This window comes from Rhinoderma darwinii, chromosome 1, assembly GCF_050947455.1.
Source record: "Rhinoderma darwinii isolate aRhiDar2 chromosome 1, aRhiDar2.hap1, whole genome shotgun sequence".
In the NCBI taxonomy this organism is placed as follows: Eukaryota; Metazoa; Chordata; class Amphibia; order Anura; family Rhinodermatidae; genus Rhinoderma; species Rhinoderma darwinii.
Genome location: NC_134687.1, coordinates 132,507,902 through 132,533,480, shown reverse-complemented (window position 1 = coordinate 132,533,480; position 25,579 = coordinate 132,507,902).

The following is a 25,579-nucleotide window of genomic DNA, read 5'->3' as shown; positions in this document are numbered from 1 at the left end:
AGTTCAATCGGAGAAGGAGAGGCACATTACCCTAGACAGGGGAAGAGAAAGAATAGAAGAAGGCCACAAGAAAGGGGGGAATAGGAGGGAGGGGAAGGGAGGGGAGAAAACATGGGGAGCCTGGACTCCAGTTACGGGGTATTATTAGTGAAAGCAGCAGCGAGCAAGAACCGCAGTACACTTCACAGGGGCATAGGCCGACTCAAGTGACAGCCGTTAGGTAAGAAGAGGAAGAAAGGAACGCTATCCATCGAGACCACGTAGACGTGTATTTTACAACAGCTGCCGGGGAATGAGCCACCAGGTGTTCCATTCGCTGTATCAGGGCAACCTCCCGAAACCACTCATCTAACGTTGGGGGTATTGCCGTTTTCCACCTACGCGGGATCACTGACTTTGCCGCCTGAAGGAGATGTCTAGTTAGGGAACTTTTATAAACGTGTAATGGCATCGGTAACATAAATAAAAGAGAGAATTGGTGACAGAGACTCCAGTAACCTCTAATATTAATTTAAGTACTGCATCCCAAAAACTCCTCAACGTGGGGCAACTCCACCAAACAGGAGACATGGAACCTCCCACAGCACCACAACGCCAACAATTGTCAGGCACAGACGGATACCATTTATGAAGAGCAGCCGGGACCCGGTACCATCTAGAGACAATTTTGTAAGTAGTTTCCTGGGCCCTAATGGCTATAGAGGCTTTCTGAGAAAGGGAGAAACACCGCTTCCATTGTGCATCAGTAAATGTAGTATGTAATTCTCTCTCCCAGGCCCCGCAGAAGGAAGGGAGTTGGTGGGATCGCTGTGAAAGGAGTAATTTATATAATGTGGAAATGGCATGGGTAGGGGGCAGGGTGGAAACACATAAGCGTTCAAAGTCAGTCAACAACCGGTGAAGATGGGCGCGTCGATTCTGTGGCGCATATTTTAACCTCAGCGCGAAAATGTGTGGCTTCACATTGGAAGTCTTCTACCCCTCCAACAATTACTGACCTATGTGCTAAGGTTAACTCCCATATGCATCACGAATTTGCATTAGCTTCTCAGTCATCTCAATTGATTGCACTTAAACTACATTGGCACGCTTGGTTAAAAATCTCACTGGCTCTTCTCCCCAGAGAATATAATAGTATATGACAAGGTCATGTGTGATTCCAACTGGACAATATGGTGGCTCAAATTGGGTTTTGTATGATTTCCTTTGCCTAACTCTTAGCACAACTTGTAGCTCTATTGTGATATTGCAGATGTATGTGATGGCTGACATGATTGTTTCTTGATTTCTATTGTATGTCAATTGTTTCTATTTATTTTTTGAAACTACTAAAAATTAATTGGTTAAAAAAAAAAAAAAAAGGGAGGACATCAGCAATGTGTGGGGACACAAAAGGGAACATGAGCATGGACTAGGTAAAAAGGGGAACATAAACACTGTGGGGAGAAAAGGGGTCCATCAACACTGTGTGTGGGCACAGATGGGGATATAACTACTGTGTAGGGGCACAATGAGGGGCTTTATTACTCTGTATCGGGGCACTATTTCTGTGTTGGCCTAGAGGGGCCACTATTACGATTTCGGGAACACTTTTGTTGTGTGGAGCATAAAAGATGGCACTATTCTTTTTATAAAGGTCTGCAGAATCTGAATACATACAGTATTATGATGTTCTGCAGCAGCTGAGACGCAAAACTGTTTGCTGCTAAAGAGAAGCTCTTCTTTAAGAGAAAGGCAGCACTATATGTAGATTAGTGATGGGCACAGGAGAGAAAAACTTACCGCAAAAGCAAATTGTGATAGCCCACGTCTAGCGGAAAAGATAAGTAGTGTCTATGTAGCAGCACTCATCTCTATACAATTATCAGACTCTGACATCAGAATATGATATTTGCATTGTGAGAAACTAGACATGGACCGCACATCCACAATATATACGTTGATCTGAGCCGCTAGGCATAATTTATAAACATGAACATGAGTTTCTTTGTTAACATTTTGATCAAACTGTATACCCACTTGCCACTTGACGGCGACCTCTTTCGGGCACTGCCACTGCAGCACCGCTCCTGCAGAGAGAGCAAACCAGGGGCCCAAAAGCACCTATGCTATCAGGCTGTGCCAAGCCTCCTTGGCTCTGGGCCACGTCCCCCCACAATTGCAGCACTACAGCAACTGACGCCACCCCACAGCAGCCGATAGAGTAGGGACTCACTTTGAAGTGGCAAGTGGACTTGTACAGTTTGATCAAAATGTTAACAAAGAACCTCATGTTAATGTTTAGAAGTTATGCCTAGCGGCTCAGATCAATGTATATATTGTGGATGTGCGGTCCATGTCCAGTTTCTCACAATGCTGATAGAATATGATATTTATACAAATATTATTTACAGACACGTCATTGAAACATTTCCATTGACGTAATATATGGCCAATAATAAGGCATAACAAACCGGTGCCTTTATGGTAGCAAAAAGATACAATTAGGAATTTTAGTTAAATCCAGAAAATAATCTTTGTGCCTACACTTAGCATTAGAGCAGGTATACCAGCTGCCCTCAGACTAATACCCCTGTCAGCAACTACATAAAATATGTGTCTGTATCTTCACTTTCTGATTTTGATTGGTCACACCTAGGGGCAAATATCTTACAATAATATTTAACGTAGGATTGCCACTAGCAGAAGGATTATATAAATCAGAGATGACTGAATGTTGACTTCCCCCTGTAAAAAATGCATTTATATTTGTTCTTTCTAGAACTGACAGTATTATTGATCCACCATCTGCTACGGATGTTGCAGAAGAGGAAGCTGGAGGCGAGGATACAGAAACGCAAGGACAATGATCAACTGGCTCAATGACTCAACACAGTGGCTCTCACATTACATCTACTCTACAAGCAAACCCAGACTTAGGATATATTCACACATGGCATATATGCTGCAGAAAATTCTGCAGCATATACGACTCAGAAACACAGGGAAATGTAGCCGAATATTTGCACCAAATGGTGTGCGTATATTCCACTGCAGAAAACGTCTGCTTCAAAATATAACAGGTTAAGGCGTTATTCACGCACGTCGCACGGACCTATGTAAGTGAATGAGGCCGTTCAGACTGTTAGTGATTTTCACGCAGCGTATGTGCGCTGCGTAAAACTCATGACATGTCCTATACTTGTCCGTGTTTCGCGCAGCACGCACACATTGAAGTCAATGGGTGCTTGCAAATCGCGCACAGCACACGGAAGCACTTTCGGGTGCCGCGCGTGATTCACGCAACAGTAGTAAAAAGAATGAATGAAACCAGAAAAGCACCTTCTGCTTTTGTTTGTAAACATAAAAACAGAGTGTCATAATGATGCCGGCTGCGCGAAAATCACGCAGCCACGCACCATATATAGATGCCACACTAAGCTTTTGCACGCGCAAAACGCAACGTTTTTTGCGCACACAAAACGGACGTGCTCGTGTGAATAAGGCCTTATACTTATCCCTTCCCTACTTTTCCCTCTGGAGTTTAATGTGAAGGTGAATAATAGCGTAGAGAAAAAAATAAAAATATTTCCACTTTAAAATAATAATAAAAAATAAAGACATTAACAAATAAAGACACCTTCCTTGTCTTCCGTAGTGATGCCTCACTGCTCCCAAGGCTGTTCTCTGTGCAACTGGCCTCCTGGGATGAGGTTTCAATCACGGGCTGCATGGGACAAAACATCATTTTAGGAGACCTACAGCACAGAGACTGGATACGGAGCAAATCCAACATGCAGCAAATCCGACCCGTGTGAACATACCATTACAAATCTGAAGACTACAAGGTTGCCTTTTCTTATAGCCGTCTTGTGCCAAATCAAAATACCTTACAATGTTACAACTTCTCCAGCTGATTATTGGAGGAAAGTGAAGCTCAACGTCTGTTTCGGATTCTGTTTAAAAAGTGGATTTATTTATGAGACAAACTTTTTGATAAAAATAAAAGTTTAAAGTAAAAAAAAAAAAACACTGCCTTTTTTCCTAGAAGTCTTTTACTAAAAAAAGTACACATATGTGGCATCACCGCATCCGTAACGACCCAAACTGTAAAACAATCATCTTATTTTTCCCGCACGGTGAACACCGCAAAAGAAACAAAAAAAAAAAAAACAAATGCCAGAATTAGAGATGAGCGAACTGGGACAACCGAACCCGGTTTCGGTCCGAATATCGTGAAAAGTTCGGTTCGCAGCTAATCCGAACTTCACCGGGTTCGGCCGAACCCGTTTTGACCGAACCCGGGTACATTTTGGCGCCTGCCACATGTTAGATCTAAAATGGAGGATTTCAAAATATCACCTGACATCAGGCTACCCCATAATGCCTTGCAAAAGGCTCTCCCAGCCAATCGGGAGGCAGCATAGGGGCGGGCTCAAGCCTGCAATAAAAGTCTATGCACAGAGCTCAGCGGCCATTTTAGAGACAGGAGCTGTAGGGATAGCATCTCTGTGCAGTAAGGGAAAGCTTTAGGAATCTAAAAGCCAGGAATCCAGCAATCGAAGGGGCTCATCCACTACAGCGGGAGTCTACTCTACTCTCAACAATCAACATCCAAATTGCAATACAAATTCTCCATTTGGCAAGCCAGTGTGTGAATAAGCTTTTATAAGGGGCTCATCCCCGTTGCATGGGTTAACATCCAACTTGCAATCCAGGCAGGCAGCTGTAGTACTACAACGCCCAGCATTCCCTGAGTGCAGTGGCTGATTCTCATTCATTGCCATTTGCCAAGCCAGTGTGTGAATAAGCTTTTAGAAGGGGCTCATCCCCGTTGGTTGCATGGGTTAACATCCAACTTGCAATCCAGGCAGGCAGCTGTACTACCTCTTTATGGTACTCTGCCGTGTGGCAATTTTTCTGTACCTTCCCGGAGGACGAAAATATGGCACAGTGCCGTATCTGCAAGCAGAAAGTAAGGCGTGGGCAGGGCAGCAATGTAGGAACTACCGCTCTACGTAAACACATGGAGCGGCATCACAAGACCATGTGGGACAATCAGGGCTGCCATCAGGAATTTCTGGGCCCCATACTGCCAATGAGTCTGGGCCCCCGCCCCCCTCGTTATTAGGAGGGGGGGGTGAAATGTAAAGGGGCGGGAGGTAGGGCACATTAAAAAGAAAACTCTTTGGAGGAGCAGGGCAGAGACAGGAGGTGGGTGTCGGAGGGCAAAGGGGAGAAACTAAGTGCCAGGGCTGGGAGAACTGAAGGTAGCAGTGGTAGCCAGGGGGGAGACGCAACCTCACAGGGGCTCTGTGGAGTGACAAGGAAGAGACAAGAGACAGCGGCTCTGTGGGGGGCAAAAAGGGAAAGTGAGTGTGTGTGTATGTGTGTGTGTGTGTGTGTGTGTGTGTGTGTGTGTGTGTGTGTGTGTGTGTGTGTGTATGTACAATCTGTCAGGGTGTAGGAGGGCAATATAAACAAAAATCATTGCACTGAAGCCCTATACACAGCAGAGTCACTCACCAAAATGTCACTCGCCAAATATGTTCGGCGCTAACTACAGGGGAGTGTGTGGCACTCTCTACAGGGGATTCCAGTCCAGGAGGAGACCCTGACCTCACTGTCCATATATGGACAGTGACCTCAGGGGCTACCTCTAGGAGAGGAATGCCCGACCAGAGTGTCGGCAACTCTCTGGCCGGGGATTCCGCTCCTGGATGGGTGAATGGCAGAGCAGGAAGCTGATACTTTCCTGCTCTGCCATAGTATTCAATTGTATCTGCATCCTGTGGACGCAGATACAATTGAATATGGCAGTGGCTGAGACATGTCTGGGACAGTAATTTGCCGGGACTGCCTCTTTAGATTCAGGACAGTCCCTGCAAATTCAGGACTGTTGCTAACTATGCCTCCGGTATAAGCTTTCTCCCCCTACCCAGGTATACTCTCTCCTTCCTCTACCCCTCCCCATGTATAATTTCTCCCCTCCCTTCAGATATCATCACTTTTCACCCAATTATTACCCACCCCCCCCCCCCATTGTATAATGCCTCCTCCAGTGGAGGGATGTCACGATACCAGAATTTGGACTTCGGTACCGATGCTTTGTGTAGTATTGCGATTTCGATAACAAAGCGATACTTTGCCAACAGTAATAAAAAAAAAAAACAGTTCTTCCATTTCTTATGTGAGGCGCGAGGTGTGATGGTAAATTTAACCTCCATGTGCCTCACATTAATAGTAATTAACCCCATCATGTTCCTCAATTATAAAGGGTTAATGTGTAAGGTACATGATGGGGTTAATTACTATTAATGTGAGGCATATGGAGGTTCAAAATTCATAATACCTCGTGCCTCACATTAATAAGTGAAAGAAGTTTTTATTTTATTTTTTACAACGTACACATCATAAATGATGCAAAAAAATTGTTGTGCGGGTTATTACGGCCACGCCAATACTGAATGTGAATATTTTATGTATTGAGACTTATTTTAATGTGTTTTGTAAAAAAGGTGTATGTGTATTTTTTTTTAATTTAACATTACTTTATGTTTTTACTTTCTTTTTGAAACTTTAATGTACTGGTATATATCTATATACGGATAGTACACAGGCAGTTGTTAGGACAGACCTGAGTATGCCCTAACAGGAAATATGGTAAGACAGCCCTGGGGTCCTTCATTGGACCTTGGGCTGTCTGCCCATATATGGTATGTCCCTCAATCGCGTCACAGGGATTCCTGTGACGTGATCCAAGGGGCATCCCCCCTTCTTATTTTCCCCTGAATGCTGCAGTCAGCTTTGATCGCAGCATTCAGGGGAATAGCGACAGAGATGAGAGGTTTCTTTGATCTCTGCCTTTATAGAGTGGGACTGCGGCTGTGTAATACAACCATTGCCCCGCCCCGCACGCGGTCAGCACGAGGTGATGCGGGCGGCGCTGCACTAATGAGCGGCGGTTCAGGCACTGAAGACAGAACATGTGGGGGTGTTTTGTAGTGCGCCCGCCAAGTTCTGTTTTCAGTGCCGCCGCTCATTAGTGCAGCGCTGGCCGCATCACATAATCCTGGCGGCGCGCACATGTCAGGACTCCGGAGCAGGGCCGTGACTGTATTACACAGCCGCAGCTCCGCTCTCATACATTCATGTATTACAATATTGAGCTGTGCGGCCGCACAGCTTAGTATCGAAATACATGAAATAACGGTATTGAACCGTTTGGGGGTGCACGGTATCGAAACTGTATCGAAGTTTTGATGCATCGTGCATCCCTACTCAAGTGCCATCCGCCCTCCATTATTATCTCCTTCCCACTCTAGCATCATCTCCCTCCCTACCCAATGCCATCTCACTGCCCCATTATCATCTCCCTGCCCCCATTATCATCTCCCTGCCCCCATTATCATCTCCCTGCCCCCATTATCATCTCCCTGCCCCCATTATCATCTATCTGCCCCCATTATCATCTCCCTGCCCCCATTATCATCTCCCTGCCCCCATTATCATCTCCCTGCCCCCATTATCATCTCCCTGCCCCATTATCATCTCCCTGCCCCCATTATCATCTCCCTGCCCCCATTATCATCTCCCTGCCCCCATTATCATCTAACTCTACCCCCATTATCATCTCCCTGCCCCCATTATCATCTATCTGCCCCCATTATCATCTCCCTGCCCCATTATCATCTCCCTGCCCCCATTATCATCTCCCTGCCCCCATTATCATCTCCCTGCCCCCATTATCATCTCCCTGCCCCCATTATCATCTATCTGCCCCATTATCATCTCCCTGCCCCCATTATCATCTATCTGCCCCATTATCATCTCCCTGCCCCCATTATCATCTCCCTGCCCCCATTATCATCTAACTCTACCCCCATTATCATCTCCCTGCCCCCATTATCATCTCCCTGCCCCCATTATCATCTCCCTGCCCCCATTATCATCTCCCTGCCCCCATTATCATCTCCCTGCCCCATTATCATCTCCCTGCCCCCATTATCATCTCCCTGCCCCCATTATCATCTCCCTGCCCCCATTATCATCTCCCTGCCCCATTATCATCTCCCTGCCCCCATTATCATCTCCCTGCCCCCATTATCATCTCACTGCCCCCATTATCATCTCCCTGCCCTCATTATCATCTCCCTGCCCCATTATCATCTCCCTGCCCCCATTATCATCTCCCTGCCCCCATTATCATCTCCCTGCCCCCATTATCATCTCCCTGCCCCATTATCATCTCCCTGCCCCCATTATCATCTCCCTGCCCCCATTATCATCTCCCTGCCCCCATTATCATCTCCCTGCCCCCATTATCATCTCCCTGCCCCCATTATCATCTCCCTGCCCCCATTATCATCTCCCTGCCTCATTATCATCTCCCTGCCCCCATTATCATCTCCCTGCCCCCATTATCATCTCCCTGCCCCATTATCATCTCCCTGCCCCCATTATCATCTCCCTGCCCCCATTATCATCTCCCTGCTCCCATTATCATCTCCCTGCCCCCATTATCATCTCCCTGCCCCCATTATCATCTCCCTGCCCCCATTATCATCTCCCTGCCCCATTATCATCTCCCTGCCCCCATTATCATCTCCCTGCCCCATTATCATCTCCCTGCCCCATTATCATCTCCCTGCCCCATTATCATCTCCCTGCCCCCATTATCATCTCCCTGCCCCCATTATCATCTCCCTGCCCCCATTATCATCTAACTCTACCCCATTATCATCTCCCTGCCCCCATTATCATCTCCCTGCCCCCATTATCATCTCCCTGCCCCCATTATCTTCCCCACGTCTGTATTAGTTCACACTGCAGCATAGGATTGTATCACTATCAGCTCTACACCGGCTCTTTTCTCCTGTCCTGTGTAAACAGAGGGAGAAGACAGGTTTATTGTCACATGTTACACAGGACGGGAGATAAGAGCCGTAGAGCTGATACAATCCTATGCTGCAGCGTTAACATAATACAGACGTGGGTAAGATATTTACTTTCTATGGGGGCAGGAGGAGATTTTTTCAGGAGGCTCCGGGCAGCAGCAGCCGGACACAGACATAAGTTAGTACTCACTGTGTCTGAAGAAGAAGACGACGACTGCTGCTGCTGCTGCTGGACGTATCCTCCGAGGCTGAGCTCATAACTCCCGCTGCTGTGATGTCTCCACCCCTTGTCTCCTCCCCACACGCTGTCACACTGTTGTGGAGGAGGAGGGGCAGGCACATGTCACTCTCCAGCGGGCCCTTACGGTTTTATTCTGATGTAATGAACGGGCCCCTGCTTCGTGATGGGACCTGTTCCTTTCACCGAAATGAAATCGTAAGAGTCACACTGCCGTGAGGATATTAATTCCAGCGGCAGAGTGCGGGCCCCTTTTTTTTAATTTATGCCCGGGCCCCTCACTGCAGTACCCCCAGTCCCCCCCTGATGGCGGCCCTGGGGACAATCGACATGCCCCACCATCATGTACATCTAATGAAGACCCCTCTGCCGCTGCTGCTGCTGCTGCTGCTGCTCCGAGTCCCTGTCATCTAAGTAATAGCCAGGCCTTATCCACCATCTCGTTGTCATCATCATCACTGTCATCTAGTGCTCCTCCTACATCCCGTCAGTTATCCATTACGGAATCGTTGTCCAATAAGCAACAATATATACCCAGTCATCCACTTGTCGTGCGGCTTAAAGAGGCTCTGTCACCAGATTTTGCAACCCCTATCTCCTATTGCAGCAGATCGGCGCTGCAATGTAGATAAGAGTAAAGTTTTTTGTTTTTTTTTAAACGAGCATTTTTGGCCAAGTTATGACCATTTTTATATTTATGTAAATGAGGCTTTCTAAAGTACAGCTGGCCGTGTTTAAAGGAACAGTGTCATCACAAATAATTTTTTTATATGTTAAAGATGTTAGTGCTTTAATAAAAACGTTTATTTTCATTTGTGTGTTTGTGTTTTACTGTTTCTGATTTTTACACTTTTTTCTTCCCTATGGGGGCTGCCATTTTTTGTTCCATTTCTGTGTGTGTCGATTAACGACACACACAGACATGGAGTACGGCAGCCACAGTCCCATAGGGACTGCGAACGGCTCCCGTCCCATTGACTGCCGTGTACGGCGTCTGTGTGGGAACTGCGCATGCGCCGCTCCCACACAGTCCTATTCGAAATTGGCGCCGTCCGGCGCCATTTTCCTGTGGACCGGAAGTCGCGGCCGGACAGTAATATTACTACTTCCGGTCGCGGCTTCCGGACTTGTGCACATGGAACAGCGGCAGCAAAGGGAGCGGACGGGCCGGAGGGAGCCGCGGCGGCAGGAGCAGGTAAGAGATTTCAATGTATGTTAGTGTTTGTGTGTGTTTACTACTGTATGTAAACCTACTACACTGTGGGTTACCTCAAAAAATGGCGACACACAGTGTAGGAGGTTAAACCTTTCAAACCCCTCGTTTATCCCGGCACTAGCCAGGATAAAGGAGGGGGGGATGCTGAGAGCTCACTAGAGCGAGGGCTTTTAACCCAATGTTGCAATGCTGCAATTTTGGGAACTAGCTCCATCTAGTGACCAAAAATGGGTAGTATTATAAATTAGAATTAATTTATAATATTTCCTGACTATTTCCTGACTCGTGAAAAAAATAAAAAAAATTTGAACCATGTTTAATCACCCACACACTAAATGTTTAATTTTTAAAAAAAAAAACATGTTTTTCTGGCAACACATTCCCTTTAAAGTAAAAGTACAACTGGGCGTGTATTATGTGCGTACATCTGGGCGTTTTTACTTCTTTTACTAGCTGGGCGTTGTGAATGGGAGTGTATGATGCTGACGAATCAGCATCATCCACTTCTCTTCGTTAACACCCAGCTTCTGGCAGTGCACAGACACAGCGTGTTCTCGAGAGAGCACGCTGTGATGTCACTCACTTCCTGCCCCAGGTCCAGCAACGAAGAGACGTTACTCTTATCTACATTGCAGCGCCGATCTGCTGCAATAGGAGATAGGGGTTGCAAAATCTGGTGACAGAGCCGCTTTAATTCACACCTGGCTAAGTTGTTGGTGGTGCAGTCGCTGCCGTACCACCTGGTCGACTCCGCCGGCTTCAAGCAATTGATGGCGTGCGCTCAGCCTAGGTGGCGAATACCTAGCCGCCATTACTTCTCCAAGGCAGCTGTCCCTGCATTGCACAAGCACGTGGAGGAAAAGGTGTGCCAGTCCTTGCAATTATCCGTGTGCAGCAGGGTACATGCCACCGTCGACACGTGGAGCAGCAACTATGGGCAGGGACAGTACATGTCTTTCACGGCCCACTGGGTCAATATTTTGCAGTCCGATGCACCACCGCAGTAATGCCAGGCATTACCACCTCCACGCTTGTATCTTTCTGGTTCAACTCCGGACACCAGGCGCCTACCATCCTCCTCCTCCTACTCCTCCTCCTTGCCCTCCTCAATGGAGGTCTTCCCGTCCCGTACAGGACACAGCGTATCTTCCACTCCTCCTCCCTCCTCTTTTCATAGGTGCAAGGTGAAGTGCCACAACGCTGTCTTACACCTGCTGAGCCTGGGCGAGAAAAGCCACACAGGGCGGGAGCTGCTGCTGTGCATCAGGGAGGAAATCGCACGCTGGCTGTCTCCTCTGAAACTCACACTGGGCAATGTTGTCTCTGATAACGGGAAGAACGTTGTGGCTGCACTGCGTCTAGGTCACCTGACACACGCTCCTTGCATGGTACATGTGATCAATCTGGTCATAACACGCTTCTTAAAGTCATATGTTGGTTTGAAGGGTGTGCTGGCCATGTCCAGGAGGGTTTGTGTTCGCTTTAGACGTTCGTATGCATTTAAGCAGGCCCTCCTGGACTTGCAGTGTCAAAACAATCTCCCAGAACACAGCCTGATTTGCGACGTTCCAACACGCTGGAATTCCACCCTGCACATGTTGGACCGTCTGTACGCACAGCGGAAAGCCGTGAATGATTTCCTGATGCAGCAAACGGGCAGCGTTTGGAGCCAGTGTAATTTCGAGCTCAGGCACTGGCAGCTGGTTAGAGACGCATGTCGCGTTTTGAGGCCCTTTGAAGAGGCGACACGATTTGTGAGCCGTGACGCTAGCGGAATGAACGATGTTATGCCACTGATATTCATTATGGAGCAAACGCTCACAGCGATGATTCAGCAAAGGATGGAGGAAGGATCACATCTGGCTATGGATGTTGAGGAGGATGAGGAGGATGAGGATGAGGAAACAGGACCTGAAGAGGAGCTGGATTTGGAGATGGAATCACAGGAAGGGATAGGGGACGAGGCAGCCGCACAACATGACAGTGATGATGATGACGAGTCTGACGACGACCTTGATGATGGACAACCATGGCAGTATGGGGCGGAGATGGAACCAACCAGGCCCTCTGAAACGCTGGCCAGGATGGCGAGCTGTATGCTTCGTTACTTGCGCGCTGACTGTCGTATTGTTAGCATGAAGCAAAGAGATGAGTACTGGATAGCCACACTTTTAGACCCTCGGTATAAAGCCAGAATGGGGGAGTTTTTTGCGCCTTCCAAGAGGGAGGCAAAATTGGCTTATTATCGAGAGAAGCTATGCAGCCAGCTTGTCACGGCTTTCAAACGGCAAACACCTGCTGCAAGCATGTCTGACCGGGGGGCCACTCTCCGCTCCCCACTGTCTCATCGTTCCACCGCTTCTGGCAGAGCTACCTCTGCAATAGGCGGCAGCAGCAGCAGCAGCAGCAGCAGCCAATTGAGTTTGGAAAATATGATGACAACATTTTTACATCCAATACCCCGACCTGACACACATCGTAGTCACCAAAGGGATGTTCACCATCACCAGCACCTAAACAACCAGGTTCACTCGTACCTGGACTGTGCCCTTTCTCCGTCAGAAATCCTGATCCCAGACCCCATAGACTTCTGGGTCAGCAGATTGGATCATTGGCAAGAACTGGCCCAGTTTGCCATGGGTGTACTGTCTTGTCCACCCTCCAGTGTAGCGTCAGAGAGGGTATTCAGCGCGGCAGGGGGCTTCGTCACCCCTAAGCGAACAAGATTGTCCGCCAACAGCTTGGAAAATCTCACGTTTCTGAAAATGAATCAAGCGTGGATCGGTGAGGATTTTAAAACCCCTGTGCCTGATGCCACTGATTAGATCTGACATTGCTGTTGCTGCCGCTGCCGCTGCCGCCTGCTACTGCCGCCTGCTACTTCTACCTGTCCACTCTTTTTTTAATGTGCCGCTGTTGGTGCTGCTACTACTTCTACCACCAATCCACCCCCAGTGCCGTCTGCTACAAGCAGGCCTGCCCCACCACAGGGCTTTGTCCTGTGACTGTCCAGTCTCTTTTAATGTGCTACTACTACTACTACCACCACCCTTGCTGTCCGTTGGCTACCTCTACTACCACCAATACACCTCCACTGCCGTCTGCTACAAGCAGGCCTGCCCCACCACAGGGCTTTGTCCTGTGACTGTCCAGTGTCTTTTAATGTGCTGCTACTACTACTACTACCACCACCCGTGCTGTCCGTTGGCTACCTCTACTACCACCAATACACCTCCACTGCCGTCTGCTACAAGCAGGCCTGAGGCCTGCCCCACCACAGGGCTTTGTCCTGTGACTGTCCAGTGTCTTTTAATGTGCTGCTACTACTACTACTACTACCACCACCACCCGTGCTGTCCGTTGGCTACCTCTACTACCACCAATACACCTCCACTGCCGTCTGCTACAAGCAGGCCTGGAGGGCTTGTGAAAAGCCATTGCTTGTTGGTTTTACATCCACGTATGGATGAACCCTGGCAGGCATCTGCCAATAAAAAGGGTACATTTTTGGAGGGCTTGTCAAAAGCCATTGCTTGTTGATTTTACATCCATGTATGGATGAACCCCGGCAGGCATCTGCCAATAAAAAGAGTACATTTTTGGAGGGCTTGTCAAAAGCCATTGCTTGTTGCTTTTACATTACATCCATGTATGGATGAACCCCGGCAGGCATCTGCCAATAAAAAGGGTAAATTTTTGGAGGGCTTGTGAAAAGCCATTGCTTGTTGCTTTTACATCCATGTATGGATGAACCCCGGCAGGCATCTGCCAATAAAAAGGGTAAATTTTTGGAGGGCTTGTCAAAAGCCATTGCTTGTTGCTTTTACATCCATGTATGGATGAACCCCGGCAGGCATCTGCCACCATAAAGGGTAAATTTTTTGAGGGCTTGGCAAAAGCCATTACTTCTTCTTTTACCACCTTATATTTATGAACTCTGGCAGGCATCTGCCGCCAAAAGTGGTTAATTTTTGTACCTTTTTTAACAATGCATTAAGCATACAACATGCACAAGTGCAGTGGTTTCTGTTAGTTATCACCGTGTCCCATCCGTTTTCCTATAGCCATACATGTTGGCGTAACTTTGACACTAACTTTGCCTTAAAGACAGCTCAAAAGTACTTGGATACACTCATGGGTGACCTAAGAGTGTTATACAGGGCCTCTAGGGCTTTTAAACAGTGTTATACACGATTTTTAGGGGCTTTCTTGAATTACAGGTTCGGTCAGAACTAGTTCGGTCCGAATCGAACTTTTTCATGAAATTCGCTCATCTCTAGCCAGAACCATTATTTTTTGGTCACCACCCCTAACAAAACATAGAATGAAAAGAGATAAAAAAAAAAATAACAAAATCGCATGTACCCTAAAATAGTACCAATGAAAACTACAGATTGTCCCGCAACAAATAAGTCCTCACACAGCCCCGTTGGAGAAAAAACATAAGGAAGTTCTGGCTCTCAGAAAATGGCGATGCAAAACGTACAAAGTATTCCAAAAGCGGATAAGATTGGACACCATTTAGCAGTGCGACACTGGCCAGACATCTATAAATTATTATTTATTCACCCTCTTATTATACCCTCCTATTATGCCCTGATGTACTCTGCACAGATTACATGTGCCCCCACATAATAAACTGAAATACCAGAACTACCCAAAACAGAACAACTACCAAGCTAAATCTGCGCTCCAACAGACAAAACGGCGCTCCCTCAATTCTAAGCCATACAGTGTGCCCAAACAGCAGTTTACATCCACATATATGGCATAGCAATACTCAGGAGAACCCGCTTAACAGTTTGAGGTTTTTGTCTTCAGTGGGACAAACTGGGCACAACATATTGTGCACTAAAATGGCATATTAATGGAAAATTGCAATTTTTACTTTGCACCATCCGCTATGCATTCATTTCTAATGAAAAAACACGTGGGGTCAAAATGCTTACTACACCGCTTAATATGCCCTACGGGGTATAGTTTCCAAAATAGGGGTTTCTACTTGGGGGTTTGTTTTACTATTTGACCTCAGAGCCCTGCAATTGTGGGCCAATGCTGTGAAAATCAGCAAAATAGGCCTCAAATGCGCAAGTTGCTCTTCAATTCTGAGCCCTGTCATTTGTCCAGGCAAACGATAAATGCCTGGAGGGTTGTAGTTTCTAAAATGGGGTCACTTCTTGGGGGTGTGCACTGGTACTTCAAGGTTTTGCAAATGAGACGTGGCGCCCAAAAATCAAACCAGCAAGATCTGCATGCCAAACAGCACTCCTGCCATTCTGAGCCCTGCCGTGTGTCCAAACAGCAGTTTATTACCACATATGGAGTATTGCCTTAATCGGTAAAAATTCCTTTTCAAATGTTGGAGTGCATTTTCTCCTTTATGCCTTGTAAAAATTGAAAGTTTCCACATTTTATCAGAAAAAAAATAATTTTCAATTTCACAGCATAATTACACTAAATTCTGCAAAAAAACAGTGGGATCAAAATGCTCACTATACCCCTCAATACATTCCTTCAGGGGTGTAGCTTTCAAAATATGGTCACTTTTGAGGGGTTTCCAGTAATTTGATCTCGCAGGGGCTTTGCAAATGTGACATGGCGCCGCAAACCATTCCAGCAAAATTTGAGCTCCAACAGCCAAATAACGCTACTTTCCTTCTAAGACCTGACGTGGGTACGAACAGTAATTTATGTCCACATATGGGGTATTGCCGTACTCAAGAGAAATTGCTTTAAAAATATTGGGGTGCATTTTCTCCTTTAGCCCTTGCGAAAATGAAAAATCTAAGCTAACACTACATTTTATTGGAAAAAAATACAGATTTTCATTTTCACGGCCTACATACAATTAATTCTGCAAAAAACCTGTGGGGGCCAAAATGCTCACTATACCCCTAGATAAATTCCCTAAGGGGTGTAGTTTACAATATGGGGTTACTTTTTGGGGGTTTCCACTGTTTGTCCCTCAGGGGCTATGCAAATGCGACATGGCACCGAAAACCATTCCAGCAAATCTTGAGCTCCAAAAGCCAAAAGTCGCTCCTTCCCTTCTGAGGGCTGCCATGTGTTCAAATATAAATTTATGACCACATATAGGGTATTTCCTTAATCAGGAGACATGGCTTTACAAATGTTGGGGTGTTTTTTCTCTTTTATTCCTTGTAGAAAGAAAAACATGGTATGTTTTATTGGAAAAAATGTAGATGTAAAGGATCTGCCAGGCACAACTTCTGTGGATACGCCCATAGGTAATCAGTCTGCACCTGAGTCTATGTCTCTGAGACTGACTCCATCTTCCACCACTCAGGATGGCAGGCTTAGGAGTGGGAGAGCCTATCGCAGCCTGGCCAGACGGAGCTAGCTCCCGCCCTCTGTCTATTTATACCTGCCTTTCCTGTTCCTCCTTTGCTTGTGATTCTTCTCGTGTGGTTTCCTGGCGCAGCTACAGCTTCTACTATTTGATCCTGCTCCATACTGACCCTGGCTTACTGACTACTCTCCTGCTCTGCCTTTGGTACCTCGTACACTCCTGGTTTGACTCGGCTCGTTTACCTCTCTTGTTGCTCACGGTGTTGCCGTGGGCAACTGCCCCATTTCCCTTAGCTTTGTGTACCCTTGTCTGTTTGTCTCGTGCACTTACTGAGCGTAGGGACCGCCGCCCAGTTGTACCCCGTCGCCTAGGGCGGGTCGTTGCAAGTAGGCAGGGACAGAGTGGCGGGTAGATTAGGGCTCACTTGTCCGTTTCCCTACCCCCAGCATTACATAATCACAAGCCCATATACCTAGTCTACCCTGGTCCCTGACACTACTATGGACCCCCTTGAGACCCTGGCCCAGCAAATGCAGCGTCTCTCCCTACAGGTCCAGGCCCTGGCTCAGAGGGTCAACCAGCCTGACGCTACCATGGTAGTGCCCCTCACCTCACCTCTTGAACCCCACCTCAAGTTGCCTGACCGGTTCTCAGGGGACCGGAGGACTTTTCTCTCCTTTCGGGAGAGTTGTAGGCTTTACTTTCGCTTAAAGCCTCACTCCTCAGGTTTTGAGAGCCAGCGGGTGGGTATAATTATGTCCCGGCTCCAGGAAGGGCCCCAAGAGTGGGCCTTCTCCTTGGCTCCTGACGCCCCTGAACTCTCCTCCGTTGATCGTTTCTTTTCTGCTCTCGGACTCATTTATGACGAGACTGACAGGACTGCCTTTGCCGAGAGTCAGCTGGTGACCTTACATCAGGGTAAGAGACCTGTTGAGGAGTATTGTTCTGACTTTAAGAAGTGGTGCGTAGCTTCTCGGTGGAATGACCCTGCCTTAAGGTGCCAGTTTAGGTTGGGCCTGTCGAACGCCCTGAAAGACCTGCTAGTTAGCTATCCCTCTTCTGACTCCCTAGACCAGGTTATGGCTTTAGCGGTACGACTTGACCGACGTCTCAGGGAACGACAACTTGAACGTTTTTGTGTTTTCCCCTCTGACTCCCCCATGACTCCTCCCGAGGTCCCGTTGCTTCGCTCTTCCACGGAAGACTCGGAGGTACCTATGCAACTCGGGGCCTCCGTGTCCCCCCGACAACGTAGAGAGTTCCGCAGGAAGAATGGTCTCTGCTTCTATTGTGGGGATGACAAGCATCAAGTGAACACCTGTCCTAGGCGTAAGAATAAACAGCCGGAAAACTTCCGCGCCTAAGTGATCATCGGGGAGGTCACTTGGGCGCACAGGTATTTCCCGTAAATATGAAACGTAATCAAATCTTGCTTCCCTTTCAGGTCTCTTTTGGTGGTAGGTCTGCTACCGGCAGTGCCTTCGTGGATTCAGGGTATTCTGCTAATATCATGTCTGTGGAATTTGCTATGTCTCTAGCTATGCCTTTGATTGATTTGCCTAGACCTGTCCCGGTAGTGGGTATCGACTCCACTCCTCTTGCTAATGGTTATTTTACACAGCATACCCCTGTTTTCGAACTCCTTGTTGGCTCCATGCATTTGGAGCAGTGCTCTGTACTGGTAATGCAGGGACTATCGTCCGATTTGGTTTTAGGCCTTCCATGGTTGCAGTTGCATAATCCCACGTTTGACTGGATTACTGGGGAGCTTACCAAATGGGGTAATGAATGCTTGACGTCATGTTTTTCTGTTAATTCTATTTCTCCCCCTGAGGAGGTGAACACGCTACCTGAGTTTGTTCAGGACTTCGCTGATGTTTTCTCTAAGGAGGCCTCCGAAGTGTTACCTCCTCATAAAGAATACGATTGCGCTATCGAATTGGTACCAGGAGCTAAGCTCCCTAAGGGTAGGATATTTAATCTGTCTTGTCTGTAACGTGAAGCCATGAGAGAGTATATCCAGGAATGCCTGGCCAAGGGTTACATTCGCCCCTCTACGTCTCCGGTAGGTGCTGGCTTCTTCTTCGTAGGGAAGAAGGATGGTGGTCTTAGGCCATGCATTGACTACCGTAACTTGAATAAGGTCACTGTAAGGAACCAGTATCCCCTTCCTTTGATTCCTGATCTCTTTAATCAGGTTCAGGGGGCCCAATGGTTCTCTAAGTTTGATCTACGGGGGGCGTATAACCTTATCCGCATCAAAGAGGGGGATGAGTGGAAGACTGCGTTTAACACGACCGAAGGTCATTTCGAATACCTCGTCATGCCCTTTGGGTTGTGTAATGCTCCTGCGGTCTTCCAGAATTTCATAAATGAGATTTTAAGAGATTACCTGGGGGTATTTCTTGTAGTTTACCTTGATGACATACTGGTGTTTTCCAAGGACTTGTCCTCCCACATTGAGTATGTCAGGAAGATGCTCCAGGTCCTTCGGGAAAACAAACTGTTTGCAAAAACCGAAAAATGTGTGTTTGGGGTACAGGAGATACAATTTTTGGGTCAAATCCTCACTCCTCATGAATTCCGCATGGACCCCGCCAAGGTTCAGGCTGTGGCGGAATGGGTCCAACCTGCCTCCCTGAAGGCGTTACAGTGTTTCCTGGGGTTCGCTAATTATTACAGGAGATTTATTGCTAACTACTCGGTCATCGCTAAGCCTCTTACGGACCTCACTCGCAAAGGTGCTGATCTCCTCCACTGGCCTCCTGGGGCTGTCCAGGATTTTGAGGTCCTTTAGAAGTGACTTATCTCAGCCCCGGTGCTGGTTCAGCCCAACCAAATGGAGCCATTTATCGTGGAAGTTGACGCATACGAGGTGGGAGTGGGGGCTGTCTTGTCCCAGGGTACCAGGTCCCTCACCCATCTCTGTCCCTGTGCCTACTTCTCCAGGAAGTTTTCGCCCACTGAGAGTAACTATGATATTGGCAACCGCGAACTCTTAGCCATTAAATGGGCATTTGAAGAGTGGCGCCACTTCCTGGAGGGGGCTAGGCACCAGGTAACGGTCCTTACCGACCACAAGAATCTGGTTTTCCTTGAATCTGCCCGGAGGCTAAACCCGAGACAAGCTCGATGGGCGCTATTTTTTACCAGATTCAACTTTTTGGTTACCTATAGGGCTGGGTCTAAAAATATTAAGGCCGATGCACTGTCGCATAGCTTCATGGCCAGCCCTCCTTCGGAGGAAGATCCTGCTTGTATTTTGCCTCCTGGTATAATCATTTCTTCTATTGATTCTGATTTAGTCTTTGAAATTGCGGCTGATCAAGGTTCAGCTCCCGGGAACCTTCCTGAGGGCAAGCTGTTTGTTCCCCTGCAATTCCGGCTAAGGGTACTTAGGGAAAATCATGACTCCGCACTATCTTGTCATCCAGGCGTCCTGGGTACCAAACACCTCATTGCCAGAAACTATTGGTGGCCTGGGTTGCCTAAAGACGTTAAGGCCTACGTCACCGCTTGTGAGGTTTGCGCTAGGTCCAAGACTCCCAGGTCCCGACCAGCGGGCTTACTACGTTCTTTGCCCATTCCCCAGAGACCTTGGACCCATATCTCCATGGATTTTATCACCGATTTGCCTCCATCTCAAGGCAAGTCGGTGGTGTGGGTTGTAGTAGACCGCTTCAGTAAGATGTGCCACTTTGTGCCCCTCAAGAAACTACCCAACGCCAAGACGTTAGCTACCTTGTTTGTCAAACACATCCTGCGTCTCCATGGGGTCCCTGTCAATATTGTTTCGGACAGAGGGGTACAATTTGTTTCATTGTTTTGGAGAGCCTTCTGTAAAATGTTGGAGATTGATCTGTCCTTCTCCTCTGCCTTCCATCCTGAAACTAATGGCCAAACTGAGAGGACTAATCAATCTTTAGAACAATATTTAAGGTGTTTTATCTCTGACTGTCAATATGATTGGGTCTCATTCATTCCCCTCGCCGAACCAGGTCAGTAACTCGTCAGGGGTCTACCCCTTTTTCTGTAAATTTGGGTTTAATCCACGGTTCTCCTCCGTTTCACCTGGTAGTTACAACAATCCCGAGGTAGAGGTCGTTCATCGGGAACTGTGCACAGTCTGGGCCCAGGTTCAGAAGAACCTAGAGACGTCCCAGAGCGTACAAAAAACTCAGGCTGATAGAAGACGTTCTGCTAACCCCTTGTTTATGGTCGGGGATCTGGTGTGGTTATCGTCTAGGAACTTGCGCCTTAACCCCTTAAGGACGCAGCCTAGTTTTGGCCTTAAGGCTCAGAGCCCATTTTTCAAATCTGACATATTTCACTTTATGTGGTAATAATGCCGGAATGCTTAAACCTACCCAAGCGATTCTGAGATTGTTTTCTCGTGACACATTGGGCTTCATGTTCGTGTTAAAATTTGGTCGATATATTCAGTGTTTATTGGTGAAAAATTGCAAAATGTAGAGAAAATTTTGAAAAAATTGCATTTTTCAGAATTTAAATGCATCTGCTTGTAAAACAGACGGTTATACCACCCAAAATAGTTACTAGTTCACATTTCCCATATGTCTACTTTAGATTGGCATCATTTTTTGAACATTCTTTTATTTTTCTTGGACGTTACAAGGCTTAGAACATAAACAGCAATTTCTCATATTTTTAAGAAAATTTCAAAAGCCTTTTTTTTAAGGTACCTCTTGAGTTCTGAAGTGGCTTTGTGGGGCCTATGTATTAGAAACCCTGATAAAACACCCCATTTTAAAAACTAGACCCCTCAAAGTATTCAAAACAGCAGTTAGAAAGTTTTTTAACCCTTCAGGCATTTCACAGGAATTAAAGCAAAGTGGAGGTGAAATTTGCAAATTTCATTTTTCTTGCTGAATTTCAATTTTATTCATTTTTTTTTCTGTAACACAGAAGGTTTTACCAGAGAAACACTACTAAATATGTATTGTCCAGATTCTGCAGTTTTTAGAAATGTCCCACATGTGGCCCTACTGCGCTCGTGGACTAAAACACAAGCCCTAGAAGCAAAGAAGCACCTAGTGCATTTTGAGTCATCTTTTTTATTAGAATATATTTTAGGCAGCATGCCAGGTTTGAAGAGGTGTTGAGGTGTCAAAACAGTAGGAATCCCCCAATAGTGACCCCATTTTGGAAACTACACCCCTCAAGGAATTCATTTAGGGTTGTTGTTACCATTTTGACCGCACAGTTTTTTCACAGCACGTATTTGAATTGGGCTCTGAAATGAAAAAAATGTCATTTTTTCCAATAAAATGTCATTTGTGATCAAAATTTCTTATTTTCACAGGGAACAAAATACCCCATTTTGTTGCCCAATTTGTCCTTAGTGTGGCAATACCCCATTTGTGGTGATAAACTGCCGTTTGAGCCCATGGGAGGGCTCAGAAGGAAAGGAGCGCTATATGTTTGTTGTAGTCCAGATTTTGTTGGATTAGTTTTCGGGTGCCATGTCGCATTTGCAGAGCCTCAGAGGTATCAAAGCAATGGAAACCCACCAAAAGTGACCCCATTTTGGAAACTACACCCCTCAAGGAATTCATTTATGGTTGTTGTTAGCATTTTGACCACACAGTTTTTTCACAGCACCTATTTCAATTGGGCTGTGACATTAAAAAAATGAAATTTTTTCCAATAAGATGTAATTTTTTACCAAAATTTCTTATTTTCACAGGGAACAAAATACTCAATTTTGTTGCCCAATTTCTCCTGAGTGCATCAATACCCCATTTGTGGCAATAAACTGCCGTTTGGGCCCATGGGAGGCCTCAGAAGGGAAGGAGCGCTGTGTGTTCTTTGGAGTACAGATTTTGCTGGTTTGGTTTTCAGGTGCCATGTCGCATTTGCAGAGTCCCAGAGGTATCAAAGCAATGGAAACCCACCAGAAGTGACCCCATTTTGGAAACTACACCCCTCAAGGAATTCATTTATGGGTAATGTGACCATTTAGACTCCATAGTTTCTTCACAGAACTTATTTGAATTGGGCTGGGAATTTAAAAAATATATATTTTTTCCAATAATATGTAATTTTAGCTCAAAAATTCTTATTTTCACAAGAAATAAAATACTCCATTTTGTTGCCCAATTTGTCCTGAGTGCTGCAATACCCCATTTGTAGTGATAAACTGCCGTTTGGGCCCATGGGATGGCTCAGAAGGAAAGGAGCACTGTGTGTTCTTTGGCGTACAGATTTTGCTGGATTGGTTTTCGGGTGCCATGTTGCATTTGCAGAGCCCCAGAGGTATCAAAGCAATAGAAACCCACCACAAATGACCCCATTTTGGAAACTACACCCCTCAAGGAATTCATTTATGGGTGTTGTGACCATTTTGACCCCATAGTTTTTTCACAGAACTTATTTGAATTGGGCTGGGAATGAAAACAAAATTATTTTTTTCAAATAATATGTAGTTTTGGCTGAAAATTTCTTATTTTCACAAGAAACAAAATACCCCATTCTGTTGCGCAATTTGTTCTGAGTGCCGCAATACCCCATTTGTGGTGATAAACTGCTGTTTGGGCCCATGGGGAGACGCAAAAGGAAAGGACCACCATTTTGCCTACTGGGGATTTTCTAGTGCAAAGTCATGTATGCAGAAGCCCCTGAGGTACCAGTACAGTTGAAACCCGCAAGAAGTGACCTCGTTTTAAAAACTACACCCTTAAGGCATTCATCTAGAGGTGTAGTGAGCATTTTGACCGGAGACCTACACCCCATAAACTGTAATGTGGGTTCTCCCGGGTATGGCAATACCCTACATGTGGCTGTTATCAGCTGCCTGGGCACACAGCAGGGCTCAGAGGGGAAAGACGAGGGGGGATAAGCTGTGCGGAGTGCATCAGGGTAAGTAAAATTGGGGTAAATTATAAACCAAGGGATGTATGATAAATTTTAAAACACTTTCATACAGAGCTCTGGTTATTCGGGACACGTGTCACATTGATATATTGTGTCATCCATTATCGCCCTCTTATAGCAGACTTTGCACCTCTTTTGACCTTTTCCCTTCTTGCCAGTTTGGGGAACTTCTCCTGGAAAGTGTTGCCCTGGTACGATGCGTGTGAGCTCGCTTCCAGAAGTACTGGGTGCCCCCCCTTCTTGGTCCCTAAAGATTAGGTTCTTGATAATCACCTCTTGAAATTCCAGGAAAGTTCCCGTCTGGTTCTGCACATCGACGTAGCATGTACGCATTGTACAATGCCATCTGTATGATGTGCCCGGCCAGCTTCTTATACCACACCGCATGGCGCTGTAGGGCTTCAGGGCTTGATCTTACAAGTCCACACCTCCCATGTACCTATTGTAGTCCAGGATGCAGTCTGGTTTGGGGGTGGCCTTTCCTTCATATATCCTAAACCTGTAGGTATACCCTGATGCACTCTCGCAGCTTATACATCTTCACGCCATACCTTGCCCTCTTACCCGGCAGGTACTCGCGGAATTGAACCCTCCCTTTAAAATGTACCAGGGACTCATCAATAGAAATACACTTCTCTGGGGTGTATGCTTGGGAAAACCGGGCACTGGAACGGTCTAATAGGGGTCTCCGTTTATACAAATGGTCAAAACTGGGGTCATCTCGGGGTGGGCACGGCTTATTATCAGTATAATGTAAGAAGCGAAGTATTGCCTCATTTATTTATTTTTTTAGGTTCCAGTTCAGTTCTGAAGTTGCTTTGAGGGCCCATATATTAGAAACCCCTATCAAATACCCCATTTTAGAAACTAAACCCCTCAAAGTATTCACAACAGCATTTAGAAAGTTTATGAACCCTTTAGGTGTTTCACAAAAATTTAGAGCAAAGTAGAGGTGAAATTGACATTTTTTTTTTTGTCAGAAAATCCTCTTTATACCATTTTTTTTATAACACAAAAGGATTTATCAGTGAAACGCAACTCAATACTTATTGCCCAGATTCTGCAGTTTTGAGAAATATCCCACATGTGGCCCTAGTGCAGTAATGGACTGAAGCGCCGGCCTCCGAAGCAAAGGAGCACCTAGTGGATTTTGAGCCTCCTTTTTATTAGGCACCATGTCCGGTTTGAAGAGGTCTTGTGGTGCCAAAACATTGGGAACCCCCCAAAAGTGACCCCAATTTGGAAACTAGACCCCCTGAGGAATCCATTGTAGTTTTCTTGGGGTGCATGCGGCTTTTTGATCAGTTTTTATTCTATTTTTAGGTGGCGTGGTGACTAAAAACAGCAATTGTACGATTGTTTTTTTTTTCGTTTTTTTTTACAGCGTTCACCGTGCGCTATAAATGACATATTCACTTTATTCTGCGGGGCGATACGATTACGACGATACCAGATGTTTATAGTTTTTTTTTATGTCTTATGGCGTTTGCACAATAAAATACGTTTTGTAAACAATCATTCACTTTTTGTGTTACCTTATTCTAAGAGCCAGAACTTTTTTATTTTTCAATCAATAAAGCCGTGCGAGGACTTATTTTTTGCGTAACGAACTGTAGTTTCCATCAGTACCATTTTTAGGTACATGCGACTTTTTGATCTCTTTTTATTCCATTTTTTGGGAGGTGAAGTGACCAAAGAATTGTGATTGTGGTTCGGTTTATTATTATTTTATTTTACGGCGTTCACCGTGCGGGATAAATAATGAAATAATTTTGTAGTTCAGGCCATTACGGACGCGGCGATACCAATTATGTATAGTTTATTTGTTTGTTTATATATTTTTATTAATAATAAAGGACTGATAAGGGAAAAAGGGGGATTTTTACTTTTATTACATTTAAATATTTTATTTTCTTATTTTTACACATCTTTTTTTAACTTTTTTTTTACTTTATTACTTTGTCCCACTAGGGGACATGAGTGCAGGAGGCCCTGATCGCTATTCTAATACACTGCACTACATGCGTAGTGCAGTGTATTAGAAC